This window comes from Elephantulus edwardii, unplaced genomic scaffold (assembly GCF_000299155.1).
Source record: "Elephantulus edwardii isolate Elephantulus edwardi_28Jun2011 unplaced genomic scaffold, EleEdw1.0 scaffold00121, whole genome shotgun sequence".
Taxonomy (NCBI): Eukaryota; Metazoa; Chordata; class Mammalia; order Macroscelidea; family Macroscelididae; genus Elephantulus; species Elephantulus edwardii.
Window position 1 is genome coordinate 10018668 of NW_006399871.1, and position 15890 is coordinate 10034557.

General features: G+C 42.3%; 1 pseudogene; it reads right to left on the minus strand.

Moving 5' to 3' along the window:
* Positions 1-7289: 7289 nt before the first annotated feature.
* LOC102857560 lies at positions 7290-7729 on the minus strand (annotated as a pseudogene).
* Positions 7730-15890: the final 8161 nt, after the last annotated feature.

Genomic DNA, 15890 nt, shown 5'->3' on the forward strand with positions numbered 1-15890 from the left:
TCCCTGAATTTGCAGTGCTGGAGACGCGCATTCGTGCCGCGCGCATCGACGGCTCGCTCTTGGCTCATGGAGCGGTCACATAGGCGCCTAAGTCTTCCAAAGACCCCACTGCCGCACCGCCCTCAGCCAATGAGCCCCCGCCCCGGCCTGTCTGAGGACACCCAGATTGCAGCAAGTGAGGAGCGCACGCGGGTTCTTGCTCGGGGTCCAGGTCCTGGAAGGATGCCTGAGAGTTCACAGGTGCCCCTCCTGTCTAGTACATCTGCATCCACTAAGCACAGGGTCAGGGATTTTGCAGCTGCGCTCAGAAAACTACCTCAATGCAACTCGCTGTGAAAACCCATCCAGTGCCTATTTTAGCTGCAGGCTGGATATCACTCCATCAGGATGAAGCGTTTATGGAGCTACTTCAGTGATTCCTAAAAACCCTGAGAATGAATACTCTGTCCGCCCTGCGGGTTCAGGCTGTTTCTCTGCATAGATTTGCGCCAAAGTGGTTGGATCACTGATCAATCTGCAGTAGAAAATGCGCGCGCACACAGAAGATTTTCACCATCAAAGGGTCAAGAACAAAGACCAGCTGGCCTCCTTGAAAGGATTTTAATAACCACAAACTGGTAAAGCAGGAGAAAGTTCATTCTGTATTTTAATTTTAATTTTCTTGATCGATGTTTGATTTAGCACCATGTAAAATTTTAAAAGTGCAAATAGATATGCAGTTTTAAATACTCCCTCCTTCCTTGTCTCCCAGTCTCTCCATTTCTTTTCCTTGAGGCAGCCAATGCTATCTTAAAAGACACAGCAGATCTACAAGGACATACAAGAATATATATTGTCTACTTAAAGTCATATTCTTGTTACCTTTTGTTACACAAAATGACCTCATTTGTTTTACAACTTGATCATTTCCCTTAACAAGATATCATCAAATCATTCCATATAAGTAGAGAAAGAGTTTTCTGGTTCTTCTGTTGTATGATATTCCATTTAGGATATGTTCTAATTTACATGAGAATCTTTATTGAGGGTCATTTACATTGTTCCTCACCTGTCATTGTTAAGAACCTCGCTGCAATGGATACCTTTGTGCTTCTATGTTGTTGTTGTTATGTGCGGTGGAGTCGCTTACGACTCATAGCGACCCTATCTACAACAGCCCTAAACTCTGCTCTGTCCTGTGCCAATCGCACTGTCTCTGACACTCCCATCCCAATTATCTCAGTCACTGAATCAATCCATCTCATCCAGGGCCTTCCCCTCCTGCGCTGTCCCTCCACCCTCCCAAGCATGATGTCCTTCTCCAAGGACTGGTCCCTCCTGGCAAGAAAAAAGGTCTCTAGGTGATTTAAATATGCGGCATTTCTTTTACTAAAAGTGAAGTGGAACATTTTTCTATATTCTTGAAAGCTAAGGGAGAGGGAATTCTGGTGTTGGTGGAAGTTAAGCGTTGGGCTGCTAATGGGAAGTTCAGCAGTTCAAATCCACCAACCACTCTTCAAAAGAAAGTTAAAGAAGTCTTTCCCCATAAAAATGTCCACCTTAGAAACCTGAGGGTCAGTTCCAATCAGTCCCATAGGGTCCCTGTGAGTCGGAACCACCACTGTCACAAGAGTGTTCCAATTGACCGGTCTGTCAGTTTGCCTTCCTGTGACTTACAGGACTGGGGTGTTTCTACAATGCTGACAGCTATGGCACTTGTATTTCAAATAGCAGAAGGGCTATCCCATGGTGAACAGGTGTCCATGGAACAGCCAGACAAACTGGGCAATGAGACTGGTCATCCACTTCTGAAATAACATCCTCAAAAACTCTATGAAGAGCAATGGAACGTTTCCCCGCCCCCCAGTATAGTGCCGAAAGGTGAGGCCTTCAAGTTGGAAACTACTCAAAATAAAACTGGGGGGAAGCTGCCACCTCAGAGCATAGTCAACCTTACTGACACAGGTGAAGTTTCACCTAATGAAGGACTTTCACTTGCCACAACTCAAAATGAGGAGAAACAGCTGTAAATATCCATTGATGGCAGGAACGTGGAAACAGGAAACTGGGAAAATCGGAAGCTGTCAAAAGACTTGTAAAAAGTTGGCCTGGTGATAGTAAATGAACCTTGAGGTTTTCAAAACTGAATTGTTCTTGTTGTTTTGTTGTTGTTGTTGTTGCTGCTGTTTTAAGGCACTGTTGAGTCAAGTATGGCACATAGCAAACCTATGAACAACAGACCTGAACACTTTCTTACCGGATAGCTTAGTGGTAAGAAGCTGTGCTGCAATCCCAAAGGCATACATTTCAAATCCATCGTCTGCTCCACGGCAGAGGGACGGGCACTTACCTCCCATGCGATTAACTGCCCTGAAACCTCGTTGGTGGGTGAGCTGTGAGTCCTTTCCTACTTGGCACACGACAACAAGAAAAACGGTTTCTTTTTAAAGCCACTGGGGCACAATGGTTAAAGCTCTTGAATACTAAACTACAGGTTGGCAGTTGACCCCACCACCTGCAGATGTGGCAGATGAATTTCTTATAGCCCCAGACACCCTGTAATGCAGTTCTGCTTTTGTCTATCGGGTCACCACAAATGGGGATGGGTAACAGCACTGGCCTGGGTTTGGTTTGGGGAAGGACTTTTTTCATTACAAGTGGAACAAATACAACTCAGATACTTAAATGGACTAATGTGTAGACTTGCTTATTACTTCAGATGAATTGGGAATCAGGGAAAGCATTATATGTACAACTAGAATCTCTCTCTCTCTCTCTCTCTCCCTCCTCCTCCCCCTTTCTCCTCCTCTCCCTCTCCTCCTTTCCCTTTCCCTCTTCCCTCTCTCTCCCTCTCCTCCCCTCCCCCTCCATCTCTCCCTCTCCTCCCCTCCCCCTTCCATCTCTCCCTCTCCCTCTCCCCTCCCCCTCCATCTCTCCCTCTCCCTCTCCCCCCGCCCTCTCATTTCTTCTCCTCTGTCTTCTTCATTGTTGATATTGTCGAACCACCTGACTCCCATAGTGGAACAAGGTCCAGGATTATCTTCTTCTTAATAGTCAGGCTCCACTACTGGGAATATACCCTTAAAAATCCAGAATCAGGGGAGCTCTGGTGGCCTAGTGGCAAGAAGCTGTGCTGCAGTCCCGAAGGAGTGTGGTTCAAATCCACTAGATGCTCCACTGGAGAAGGAGGGCCAATCTCCGCTGTGCCAGTTGGATCCAATTTGATGGTACACAAGGTGGGGGTGATGGTAGAAGAAACCAGTACTGCCATCCAAACAGATACATGCACACCCATGTTTATTGCTGCATTATTTACAATAGCAAAGAGATGGAAGCAACCCAAGTGCCCATCCACAAATAAATGAATAGGAAAAACTACGGAATTTTACGACAGTAAAATGCTATGCACCAGTGAAAAACAATGAACTTGTAAAACATTATGCAACATAGGTGACCCTGAAAGACATAATGCTGAGTGAACTATCTCAGTCATAAAAGGACAAATACTGCATAGCACCACTGTTATAAAGCAGGACTGACATGGAGAGTTGGGAGAAGAATAGGATAAGATTAGATAAATAATGAACACTGCATTGAACAGATGAAGAACTGTTTAAAAGGAATATATGATTAGATATTATACATATGACAACAGCCTAGAATAAGAGGTATATTACAAAATTTACTGGGGGGTCATTGTGCAATAATGAATGACTATTTTTTAATAAGTGAACTGGAGGGATGGGAAAGGGAGGGAGAGAGGGAAATGTGCAACAATGAATGAATGAAAATCCAACTTTCTGTAAACTTTCATTAAAATCACAAACCAAACAACTATGAGATATCATCTCACCCCAGTAAGAATAGCAAAATTTAACAGAACAGCAAACATCAAATGTTGACGAGGCTGTGGAGAGACTGGAACCCTTATTCACTGTTGGTGGAAGTGTAAAATGGGGCAACCACTCTGGAAGGCAGTATGACACTTTCTCAAAAAGTTACAAATAGAAATACTATTTGACCCAGCAATTCCACTACTGGGAATTTACCCTAAAGAAACCATAACTGCCACCAAAGCAGATATATGCACACCCTTGTTTACTGTGTCTTTGTTCACAAAAGCAAAGATTTGGAAACAACCCAAGTGCCCATAAACAAACAAATGGATAGAGAAGCTCTGGTATAGTCACACAATGAAATACTATGCTGCATTGAAAAACAAAGAACTCAGGAAATATTATGCAAAATAGATAACCCTGGAGGACATTATGCTGAGTGAAATATCTCAGCCACAGAAGGACAAATAGTGCATAAGGCCACGATTGTAAAACAAGACTGACATTGGAGTTGAGGGAAGACAGAAAAGGAGGGGAGGAATGATGTATATTGCATTGAAACAGATGAGGGAAAGAACTGTTTAAAAGCAAGGAACTCATGCAATATTATTCAAAGTGGGTGACCCTGGAGGACATTGTGCTGAGTGAAATATCTCCGTCACAAAGGGGCAAATACTGCATGGTCACTGTTGTAGAATGGGCCTGACATCAGGGTGGGGGTATGACAGAAAAAACTGGATAAATTATGTATATTGCATTGAAACAGATGAGGGAAAGAACAGATTAGAAGTGATATATGATTGAGTATTATGGTTAGCACAGGAATCCAGAATTAAGGTTGCATAGAGAAGTGTACTCGGGGTGGAGGGTGGGGGGAAGGGACGTGGGAACTGTATACTAATGAAGGAATGTTTTTTTCTTTTTTTTTCACTCTTCAGAGGGGGAAGCGAGCTGGTGGGGAGGGGTGGGCAGGGAGAAAATTGTGGCAATGAATGAATGGAAATCCAAAACCTCTGTAAAAAAAATATTGAAGGCTGAAAAAAAAAGCAACATATGAATGGGTATTCTTGTCATTACAGAAATTTAGAGTGAAAGATGTATAACAGAGTGGACTTGAGGGTAGGGATTGCATAACAGTGAAAGAGTTTTTCTTTTCAAAGAGAAGAGTGAATTGAGGGGGTGGATAGGGAGAAAAGTGCAACAATGAATGACTGGAAATCCTAAGCCTCTGTAAACATTCATTAAAATTAATAAGAAAAAAAATCACAATTAAAAAAATTATAAAAATAAAATTGTGGGAAAAAAATAGTCAGGCTCTAAAAAAGGCAAGAGTCTTCTCTTGCTCAGAGTACACATTTTTAAGCCCTGCAAGAAAACCCTCTTCCAGTTATGAGTCCCACCTTAGGCAGTTAAGGGAGAGGATGTTGTTTCTGTCAGGCCTGGGTTTGCCAATAATCAAGGACAATGTCATGAGCAGTGGTTGGAGTAGATCAGCTGAAGTGTTTGTGGCAGTTCATGGCCTCTTGTCTGAGCATGCCTTCTGAAAGGTCAACAATAAGCCTCATGTCAATGCTATGTTCATCTGCATCCAGACCTCGTGAAGACCTCAGCTTCTGCAGCGCTGCTGAATCCCAGGCCGACAGAGTGAGGGTTTGAAGGTAGCGTGTCAAAAGGCGACTTCCCACGTGTGCCTGACAGTGGCTGGATCCTGACAAGATTCAGGGTTGAGATTTAAGTTTATTTGACATTATGCAAGTATTTCTAAATATAAGTCCACATCTTCACAGAATGTTCAGAAGCAAGACGCTGTCATAGTGTATACGTTATAAACATTTCCAAAGAAGCACAAATAAATAAAGAATAAATAATGTGGGACCGGACCAGATATAACAGGAAGAAAGTAGAAATGAAATCTCAGAGATGCATTAAGGAAAGAGTTCCTGCTCCTTATTTGAGTTCTTGAATATCACAATTAAGTACTGAATTACTGGGCAAAAGGTTGCCCGATAAAACTCACCCAGAGGGACCTTGGAAATAAGACATGCTAATCCGTGATTGGAAGGTCGCAGCCTTGAAAATCATGCAGGGCACCATTTTGCTTTGCACACACAAGGTTGCTGTGAGCAAGAATGGACTTTTCAGCACCTGATTTAGGTTTGGTTCTTATTGTTCGTTTTCTGTTTGCACAGCTTTAGGGCAGAAATAAGTACAGCTTCCTGTCTCCATTTAGAGCAATTAGTGTTTTCAAAAAATATTTCTGTGGCAGATATGGCGCTGATTTGGGGTAGCAATGAGCTGGCAGATAGATAACCCCACATGCCACTTTCTACATTATCCTACCCTTCTTGTCCCTTGTGACTCAGACAGAACTAGCTTTTCCATTTTCTGCATGATCTTGTCCACTGTGAGAATTTTTAATGGATTCATCCTTTATTAAGGGGAGCTCGCTGAGTTTTGTGGGTGCAAAGAAATGTATCAGCTCTTCTTTTTTTTAAAAAATTTTTTTTTCTTATGCTAGTTTATTTACAGAATTTTAATACATTGTTTTCCAGATTCTTCTCACCCTCCCCACCATGAAACTGTACAACCCCATAATTAATCCCCCGTCACCCCTACACATCCTCACCCCTCTGCTTCCACCTTGCCCTCCACCTTGGATCCTCATACTCATTCTACAATAATGGTTTTATGCAATATTTGTTCTTGTGGGGCTGAGTGAGTTCACTCAGCATAATATTCTCTCGTCCCTCCCAAGTTAGGTAATAATTTACAAAATCATTACTCCTGGGTGATCAGCTCTTCTTTTAAAACACAGGTGAGGTGATCCATTTCTTAACCAGCTGAATGATGAGCCTCTACTCTCCAGAAACAAGAAAAAGACCTACCTTAAGAAGATTATTCAGAATTAAAAGGGCAATAATAATAAGTCTTGTCTTCTGGAGCTATGGTAGCTTAGTGATAAGGAGATGAGCTGCCAACCCAAAGGGACATGGTTTGAATTCACCAGCTGCTTCCTGGGAGAAAGATGGTCAGCCTCCTCCCTTGTGATTCACTGCCTCTGAAAACCCACGGACGGGTCAGTTATGAGTCCATTCCAACTCTTTGGTACACAACAACAACAACAACAATCACAAATCCTGGGTGCCAGTTTTAGCTCATTAGTTCCTGACTGTGTGACCTGAGTTGCTTAACTTTCTCTGTTCTTAATCCCTAATTATAAAATGTGGCATAATATTTAATCCTCTCCACTACCTAATGGGAAAGTTATTAACTCATATAATGTAACTGAACATGCTTTGCACAAAAGATCTATATATCTTAGTTGTCTAGGTGCTCTGGTGGCCTAGTAGGTAAGGAGTTGTGCTGCCAACCCAAAGGCCAGTGGTTTGGATCCTCCCCCAGTTCTGTGGAACACTCTCTTCCCATGCCTTTTTTTTAGAGTTATAATTGAACATTTAAGTTCCTTGTGCCCACTTAGCATTTTCCACCAACTCAGGGAGCAGAAACTTTCACAGGCTTTTCACAATTTTTTGTTTAGACGCTGCTTTCATGGGAGCCTTAGTAGCAGCCACTGCAGTCTTTTTAGGTGCTTATTTAGCCTTTTTTGCTTCCTTGGCAGCTCTGATAGCCTGTTCTCGTTGAGCCTTTCTAACTTCTGGCTTTTGATTCCTCTTGGCCATTATATCAGCAAGATCAGTAATGGCCCTTTGGAGTGTGACTGCACAGTGGGTTCTTTTGGTCCTTTTTGTGCTTCCTTCTGTAGAGGACAGTCCGATTCATCTGCCGTGGATTCCTTTTGGAAAGGAAATATGACTTGCATTTTGCATTAAGAAACTGGCGTCAGTCCTGGTGTAGCACCTCCCGTTCCTGGGGTAGATCTTGTACCCGCTGAAACTGCACAGCTCGACCTTCATGGCTGAGACTTCAGGGAAACCGGGAAGATGGCCAAGAGCTTCCCATGCCTTTTCTAGCCTCTGGTGAGTGAATGCTGACAAATAAGCACATGGTAATATATTCCACATCTTAAGCCATCAGCAAACTCAAGGCATCATGAAATACCACTGCATGCCTATTGTTGTCAGATACCCTAAGTGGATTCCAACTGATAATGACCTTCTGTACAAGAGGATAAGGCGTTGCCTGTCCTGCTCTGTCCTCACATTGGTTGAGTTGCTTGAACCCTTGTTGCAGGGACGGCATCAATCTGTCTCACTAAGAATCTTTCTTGGTTTTGGCTGATCCTCTGCCTTCCCAAGCATGATAACCCTTCTCCAAAGGTGAGTCCCTTCCAGTAACATGTGTCCAAAGCAGAGTTTCATTATCCTTTCTTCTAAGAAACATTCTGGCTGTATTTCTTCCAAGAGAAATTTGCTTGCTCTTCTAGAAGTTCATTGTATGCTGTATTGAATATTCTTTGTCAATGCCACCATTTAAAGGCATCAATTCTTCTTGAATCTTCTTGGATCTTGGATCTTCTTCATTGTCCAGCTTTCATGTGCACATGAGGTTCTTGAAAATAGAGTTGCAGGCGTCAACGGTGCCTTAACACTCAAAATTGCATCTTTGGCTTTTGATATGTAAACAGGATCCTTGACAGCATAGTGTCCAATGCCACATATGTCATTTGACTCCTCGACTGGAGCTGCTGCTCTAGACATTGTGACTCCAAGTAAAATGAAATCCTTGACCACTTCAGTCTTGCCTCCATCCATCACGATACTGTATATTGGTCCAGCTGTAAAGATATTTTCTTTATATTGAGATACAATGTACTGAAGACTGTCGTTTTCTCTTTTTACCAGTGTTTCAAGTCCTCTTTTCCCTCCCTTTTTTTAATTAATTTTAATGAAAGTTTACAGAGACTTTGGATTTCCATTCATTTATTGTTGCACTTTTCTCCCTGCCAACTCCTCCCCCCACCAAGTCCTCTTCTGTTTAGCCAGCATGACTGTGTCGCCAGCACATCACAGACTGTTGCGAAATCTTCCTCCAGTCCTGAGGGTGCGTCCTCTTCATGGTGTCTAGTTTCTTAGATTAGTTCCTTAACACACAGGTTGTGTAGGTGCAGTGAAAGGATACAACCTTGATACACATCTTTTTGGGTTTTAAATCCTGTCACATCCCCTTGTGCTGTTTGAACAACTGCCTTTTGGTCTATGCATGAGTTTCACATGAACGCAGTTATGTGTGCTGGATTTCTCATACTTCTCAACATTAACCCATAACTTCTTGTACACAGTCAAACGCATTGCTTGGTCAATGAGCCATAGTTAAACATCTTTCTGGCACTGTCTACTTTGAGTCAAGATCCACCTGACACCAGCAAATTAAGATATATGCCAACTGTTGTTGTTATGTGCCGTCGAGTCACTTGTGACTCTTAGCAACCCTGTGTACAACAGCCCTAAACCCTGCTCTATCCTGTGCCAATCACACTGCCTCTGACACACCCATCCTGATTACCCCAGTCACTGAATCAATCCACCTCTTAGAGGGTCTTCCCCTCCTGCACTGTCCCTCCACCCTCCCAAGCATGATGTCCCTCTCCAAGGACTTGTCCCTCCTTACAACATGTCCAAAGTATGTCAGACGAAGCACCAGAATCCTTGCCTCTAAGGAGCAGCCTGGTTTAACCCTATCTAGGAGACTGCTCAAATAAGGGATAGTGACAACTTCCTTCATAAGCAAGGAGGCAGGGTTACCGGCTCTCTCAGGCTTTGCCAGGAGGGATGCAAAATGGTGTGACTGTTCTGAAAAATTGTTTGATAGCTTCTTTGAGAGCTAAAATTGGAGTTTTTCCATACAACCCAGCAATTGTTTCCTTTGGAACTTTATCCTGAATAAAGAAAACGTATATGCATTAACAAACGTTCATAAGAATTACGTAGCAATTTTATTCGTAATGGGAAAAACTTGGAAACTACATAAATTTCTTTCAATTAGTGAACACTTAAACTGAATAAGGCCTGTCCATGTCTATAAATACTACTAGCAATTTAAGAAACTAAATGATTGATACATGCAGCAACTTTAATGGAACTTTAAGGTATGGTAGTAAGGGAGAGGGGTGAATCCCATCCCACTGGTGGCTTAGTGGTAAGGGATTGTGTTGCCAATCTAAAGGTACAAGGTTCAAATCTACCAGTTGTTCCATGGGAGAAAGATGGACAATCTCCTCCTGTGTAAGTTCCTGTCTGTGAAAACTCGCTGGACAGTCCACTATGGTTCTCATTCGGTGGCACATAACAATAACAAGGATCTTTAATGAATGCTGTAGTGTTTGATTTTTGTGACTGGTGGTAAACATAGCAAGAGGAGGTCCCATGAAATTGTTCATTTGTGACATGAGTGACATTGCTCCACTCTTTAACTTGAAAGTTAGTCCCTGAAGAGAAAACAGATTACTCTAACACTTGCTCCTTGAAAATGTGAATGAGTGAGAGGACTTCAAATTAAGAATCTTAATGGTGCCATGTATTATGTATTGGACTGCTTCCTGTAAGGTCAGTGGTTCAAATCCCCCAGACCTCCAAGGAAGAAAAGCAAGACAGCCCCTCCCACAAAGATTTACAGATTTGGAAACTCAACAGAGGGTCATCCTGAGTCAGAACAGATTCATTCAATGGCCATGGTTTGGGTTTAATAAATTTTTTTTTTTTTGCTAGTCCTACTGTGTGAATTGGTACTAATTTACACTCTAAGTGGATATTATAAAGTGGTGAGTTTAACTCAAGGCATGGACTTGATAAGCCTCCTCTTGTCTTCCCAGTCACAACGTTTGTGCTGTACACAGCTCCATACACAATTGGACAGAGTAGCGCCAATAAAGGTCCAATGCGATGAGCTGCAAGTAAGGCACTAACACAGTTACTTTGAGAAATAGGTGGCTGAGGTTTAGAGCAGGTTGAACTCTAGGGCTTCAGGGTTTGCCACTGGAATAGGCAGCACGGGGTACCCCTGAAAGTGTGGAGATAGACTTGGGGGTATGAAGACATAGAATTGCTACCTTGGATTTCAACCCGGGGCATTCGCTGTGTCCTGGACTGGTGGCAGAGAAAACACTGCAATCAAACCATGCAGGACCCGGCTTCAACAGCTCCCCCAAAAGGCAGCAAGATGGCAAGACATCAGGGAAGCAGCACACCCGTTCTAGTCCGTTCTTCTTGCAGTGTGAAGAAACAGGACGAATTCTTCCAGCAGAAGCAAATCCTCGTGCTTTTTGACAACTCAAGAGAGGATGAGACTTTTAAAAAGAAAATTCAAAATTTTCTATTCTTCCACAAAGATTAACTAGAACAATAAAGACACGTGATTCCATGTATTTTGTGTGGGTGAAGTAGATAATACTGGGCTAAATATAAACGCAGAAGGGAGAAAATATTGTTTCTGGTAAGCATGCTATTTTTCTCCGAGATATTTTCTATAACAATTAATATTTTATTATACTGCTATTCATTCCTACTAAATAATGGCTTTTAGAAAGCATCGCAGCTTTCTTTTGAAAAGTTGATTCTATCTTGGAAAAACAAAGCAACAATAATACTAGGATCTTGTCATTCTCTGGCTAGGGTAACCAATGGGAGATCCCAGTGATGTTGACAGGGCCTGATCGTGTGGCATTATTTTACAGAAGAATACAGGTAACTACTGATTTCTGGAGTCCTGATCTGTGACTTTTTCCTGGTAACAAACAAGCCATAGTTGAACTTGCAACACCATCACAAATGTATGTTTGAATATTGTTGTTGATTGCCTTCGAGTTGAGCACGACTCATAGCGACCCTATGAACAAAAGGCCTTGAAGCCCCTCTACAACTATCAACATTTATCAAAGTTCATAGAGATTCCGGAGGTATGTTATTTAGGAAGTGGATGCTACTCCTGCTTCCAAATGTTTGAAGAGTTGTCACTTAATGACTCAACAAGCACAGAGATGCCCCTAGTATCTACCTGACAGTTTCCTCCTGGCAGGAATTTTCAACGTCTTTCTGTTTATGACCTTCCATCTCTACAAAAGCTCATAATCTTTGAAGACAGACATATCAGCTCAGATTTTTTTTTTAGGTATGTGAAGACCTCTGATTTCTTTGCTGAATGGAAAAAAAATTACTTTAGCTTCATCCCCCATGCCATAGCCATCATTTCAGATGAACTCTTTCATATGCCTATCTGGTAACTGTGTGTATGACACAGGAAGCCATGAAAATCAATAGTCTGTGTTTGACTACAACAAATGAAAGGAAGAATTACTTAATTTATACTCAGTTTAAGGTTTACAGAAAGAGCTTTGGATTAACCAGGGGAACTTTTAGCACATAATTGCTGGTCCAGAACCCCCAAGATTCCTCTTACAGGACTGGATCGTGGCTGCCTCCATTATGCTGACCTCAGTAGATTATTGTTGTTGTTAAATGCTGTTGAGTTGAGCAAGACTCATAGCAGCTCAATGAACAAAAGACCTGAACTCTGCTCTATAACTGTTGCCATTTCTTTATGTTCATAGAGTTTCCAGAGGCATGTGATTTAAAGTGGATGCCACTCCTGCTTCCAAATGTGAATCAATCTGGAAGCTTCATCCAATAAGCACATCCACTCATGAATTCAAATCCTCTCCAATACCCCTGAGACAGGATTAAGATTAAAAAAATATCACTGTTGAGAGCTCTGGTGGCCTAGTGGCAAGAAGCTGCACTGAAATCCCAAAGGCACATGGTTTAAATGCACCAGATGCTCTGCTGGAGAAGGAGGGGCAATCTCCACCTGTTCCTGTGCCAGTCAGATCCGATTCAAGGGTACACAACAACAACAAATCACTATTGACTAAGGGGTAAATCGACCACAGTCATAGAAAGACTTCAGGTCTTTTGTTCATAGGGTCACTATGAGTCATGCTCGACTCGAAGGCAATCAACAACAATAAGGAGTAAATGGAAGCAAAGTGGAGAATGTCATTACTTAGAACTAAAGTTTTCCAAACTTTGTTTCCCAGAACACTAATCTGGGGAGATATTAGGAGGTACTCACTCCATGGGGGGAAAAAGAAAGGTTTTCTTGGGGGTGCACAGTTTCAAAGTGGTGCACGGTCTATCTACTTCATAGAGACAACACTGTCCAAGAGCAGATGTAATGAAGGCTCTGAGAAGTCCTGCACCAGGCCCTTTCTCACTTCTCTGGTCCAGTGAGTCACAAATGAAAGTCTCTTGTAGAACACAACCAATATATTTTTTTTCCTTCTTGCTGATGGTGATTGCATACGCTCCAAGAACACAACCAATATTTATGGGCACACATGTCTTGGGAGATCAGCTCGGTCTCCTGAGTGATCCATCTCTTATAAAAAAAAAAAGACGTCATAATGCAGTGATGGTGGCGGGCTCTCCCTTCTTCCACCTTCCCTTTGTTTCCTGGGGAATGGCAGCACAGGTCTGTCCGACGAGGCCACCAGAGCTCCCTTGTAGGTCAGCAGTTGTCTATTTAACTTAGATACAACACCACTCTGATGAAGGGCCTCTTCAGTCTGCAAAATTCACACAAGGACACATCTCGGGAGCTGTTGTTGTCACTGTTGTGAGGTGCACTAGAGTCAAGGATGACTCACAGCAACGCTACAAACAGCAGATCTGAACCTGCCCTGTCCTGTACCGTCTCCACTATCTCTGACACACTCAGTGCCATTGCTCTAATCATCACAGCAATCCATCTCAGTGAGGCTCTTCCTCTCTTTTGCTGACCCTCCGCCCTCCCAAGCATAATATCCCGTTCCAAGGAACAGTCTCTCCTAGCAACATGTCCAAAGTGTGAGACAGGAGGCTTTACCATCCTTGCCTCCAAGGAGAACTCCACTTGCACCTTTTCCAAGACGTGCCTGTTCATTCTTTTGACAGTTGATCAGTTAGGAATTCATTTTTTTTTCTAGTAGGAAATCAGTTACTGGATATATTTTGTTTTGTGTTTTTTTTTTTGTTTGTTTTGTGTTTTTAATCATCACAAAAGTAACACATTCTAACATTAATAATCAAGAGGAAGGAATTGTGGTGTGCATCAAAGATAAAATAGAGTGGAAAATAAGTTATCCATAAATTTAAATACTGATTATCCAAACTAACAAATTTATTCTAAGTATGTATTATTTCCCCTTGTGATTGTTTGCATTTTGGATCATGCATGTAGAGTCATTAGTGGGTGGTTTGCTCTAGTATCTATGATATTGTCACGATACAAATCAGCAAGTGACTGGAAACATACAAAACATGAAGAAGCATTAGGGAGAACATGCATTTAGGTGATATGCTTTTAATTACACAGTTAGTGAAACTATGGGTAATATTTTGTGATATATATACACATAGAGTGGCAATACTCAAGGATGCTTTGGGCAGAGTGTTAAATGATCCAAGAAGCATTAAAAGAAGATCGAAGGAGTATACGGAGTCACTATACCAGAAGGAATTGGCTGACACAGAAGAATTTAATAAAACAACGTGTTAGCAAGAGCCTGTGGTGATGAAGGAGGAAATTCAAGCTGCTCTGAAAGAATTGGCAAAAAACAAGACTCCAGGAGTTGATGGCATACTGATTGACATGTTTCAACAAACAGACACTATTCTGGATGTGCTAAGTTGTGCCAAGAAATCTGGAGGACAATCTCCTAATCAACTGACTGGAAGAGATCTGTATTTGTTCCCATTCCAAAGAAAGGCGACCCAACAAAGTGTGGAAATTATTGAACAATATCATTGATATCACATGCAAGCAAGAATTCTGCTGAAGGTTATCCAAAAATCATTGGAACAGCACATCAACAGAGAACTGTCAGAAGTGCAGGCTGGGTTTAGAAGGGGTCGTGGTACTAGGGATATTTTAGCTAATGTTAGATGGATCCTGGCTGAAAGCACGGAATACCAGAGGAATGTCTATCTGTGTTTCATTGACTATGCAAAGGCATTTGACTGTGTGGATCACAACAAACTGTGGCTGAATCTGAGAAGAATGGGAATCCCAGAACATTTGATTGTGCTTATGCAAAACCTATACTTGGACCAGGAGGCAGTCGTCAGAACAGAGCAAGGAGACACTACATGGTTCAAAATCAAGAAGGGTGTATGCAAGGAATGTATCCTGTCTCCATACCTTTCAATCTATATGCAGAACAGATTATAAGGGAGGCTAGGCTCTATGAGAAGAAATGTGGTATCAGGATTGGAGGAAGATTTGTCAACAATCTGTGTTATGCAGATGACACAACCCTGCTTGCTAAAACTGAGGAGGACCTGAAGCGCTTGCTGTAGGACTGTAGCCTTCAATATGGATTGAAGTTCAACATCAAGAAAACAAAGATTCTCACCACTGGGGCAGTTGGCAGCATCATTATGGATGATGAAGAGATTGAGATTGTTAACAGCTTTAGTTTGCTTGGCTCCACAATCAACACTCTTGGTACCAGCAGCTAGGAAATCAAAGAGACTAATTGTATTGGGGAAAGTCAGCTCTCAGGGACCTCTCCAGGGTACTGAAGAGCAACAAGGCCAGTCTGGAGACTAAGGTGCACCTGACCTAGGCCATAGTCTTTGAAATTGCTTGTGAAGTCTTAGAGAGCTGGACAATGACTAGGAATGATAGAAAATTGATGCCTTTGAGCTGTGGTGCTGGAGAAGAGTATTGAATATACCTTGGACTGCCAAGAGAACAAACAGGTTTGTCCTAGAGAGGGTGAGACCAGGCTGTTTCTTGGAGGCAAGGAGCCTGAGGCTTCATCTGACATACTTAGGGCATGTTGCAAGGAGAAGTCAGTCCTTGGAGAGGAACGTCATGCCTGGAAGTGTGGAGGGACAGAGAAAGAGAGGAAGACCACCAATGAGATGGATTGATTCAGTGACTGGAGTGATGAGGGTAGTTGTGCTAGAGGCGGTAAAGTTGGCACAGGATAGAGCAGCTTTCAGGGCGATCATACACAGGGTCGCTATGAGTCACGAGTGACGTGACAGCACATAACAATAACAACAAGTGAAATATTATGAGCACTTTCTCATGTCAATTAATCTTCCTGAGGCACAGTTACAGATTATTCCATCCTCT